Source organism: Orycteropus afer, unplaced genomic scaffold, assembly GCF_000298275.1.
Source record: "Orycteropus afer afer isolate SDZICR_OR568_19922 unplaced genomic scaffold, OryAfe1.0 scaffold00160, whole genome shotgun sequence".
Classification (NCBI taxonomy): Eukaryota; Metazoa; Chordata; class Mammalia; order Tubulidentata; family Orycteropodidae; genus Orycteropus; species Orycteropus afer.
Window position 1 is genome coordinate 66,820 of NW_006921747.1, and position 1,731 is coordinate 68,550.

At 41.7% G+C, this 1,731-nt stretch overlaps 1 pseudogene; it reads right to left on the bottom strand.

Moving 5' to 3' along the window:
- Positions 1-237: 237 nt before the first annotated feature.
- On the bottom strand, positions 238-1,276 carry LOC122150523 (annotated as a pseudogene).
- Positions 1,277-1,731: the final 455 nt, after the last annotated feature.

Sequence of the window (1,731 nt, forward strand, 5' to 3'; positions counted from 1 at the left end):
CTATTCCATGACACTTAATCTCTCTTCCATATTCTAGTCATTAAAAAAGTATCAGTTTTATCTTTTGCTCTATCTTCTCCTGCCCTTCTAAATGTCTTCATGGATGCAAAGAACATTGTTTAATTAACAGCTATTAAATTGCCTCCTACAGATTTTTTGTTTCTTTCTTAGGTTTGTTTTTCTTGTCAACTTGTTTCAAGGGGAATGTTTATGGGGTTTAAAATTAAAAAAACCTCCTTAATCATCTTCATTGGATAACTCTGCCTCTGTTGGTGTCTGCGCCACTTCATCAGTCAGTCATCTCACCAGTGACGCGAAAGGAGTGGACTTTTGCCTGCTCTTCGTGTGACAGCTTGCACTCAAAAGCACTTTTGAGTGTGCTTTCAGGGAGCCCTCCTTTGATTTGTTTCCCTACTCTATAGTTCTTCATAGTTGGTGTTGTCTCTGCTGCATGGTACAGGGCTGCTGACACCAGGTTTGGAAATGCTGCCAAAGTCACCTTCTGGGCTTCAGGGTGTCTGATAGCCTTGGCATAAGGAAACCATTCTCCAGTTTTTTCATGAGGTCTCTCATACGCTTCTTGGAACTTGGGTATCTCATTTTTTTACTTCAGGTATTAGGATCAAACTCAAATCACACTCGTAAGGAAACTTATGAACAGTTTTAAGAGTAGTCATCTGTGACCATCGAGCCACCATATGGACTTGCACCATCATCTGTTCAGCTGGGCCTGTGAATTTGGTACTTAAAACTCTACGTAGGACTTTATGAAACCAGTGCTGAGCAGTCATGTAGAAGACATATGTGGATACATTAATAGCAGGATATGGTATGTGGTCGATCTCTACATTGACTGATAGCTTGAATGCTCTGAACCTGTTTTCTACACACCTCATATGGCTATTGTCACGGGAGTGCTTGAACAAGGTAATGAGAATATTCAGCGTTGCATGGTACAAACCAACTCTATGTTGTGTATCATCAGGAATTTCAGGAATTGACAACAGAGGGGTTCCATATATCTGCAGTTGCCAAGTGACTGTTGCCCAGTAATGATAGGTGTGACCTTGATGATAGGACCTTTAAAGGTTGGGAAAATAGCAGCTAAGACAGTCATGCACAGGGTTCTAACAGTTAATTTACGCCTCATTTCTGGAGAGTATAACATTGCCAGGGCAAGCCGATGTCTGTCAACAGAAGGCAGAGCAACGATCCTCTTGGTCTCACGGGTAAGACGGAGCACAGGCCCTGGTGCAATAACTGGACCAGTCGCCATCTGTCTGATGCAATTAGGCTTGTACAGGAATGATCTGCAGATGTTTTATGAAAGCTTCTGAGTATTTTAAGTTACCTGCTTGGATGGACCCAGGACCCAGGATGGGTCACGAAGTCCACCTTCTCTGGCTTGGAAAAAGGAGTGCAGCTGCTGGATTGTGGGGTGCAGCAGACCCAAGGCAGGGGGAGGAACAGTACGAAAACCTCCTCAGCTGCAAATATCCTTTTATTTGTTTAAGACAAACTTAATTCCTTTTTTAATTATCATTTTTACGTGATTTGAGTGTAAGTTTACAGAGCAAATTCATTTTCTATACCACAGTTAATACGCATTTTGTTTCATGACGTTGACTGCAATTCCCCACATGCAACTGCAAGTATCATTTTAGGTGGCTGTATAATAATCCATCATGTGGCTACTCTATATTTTATTAACTACTCTTTCACAGTTGGATA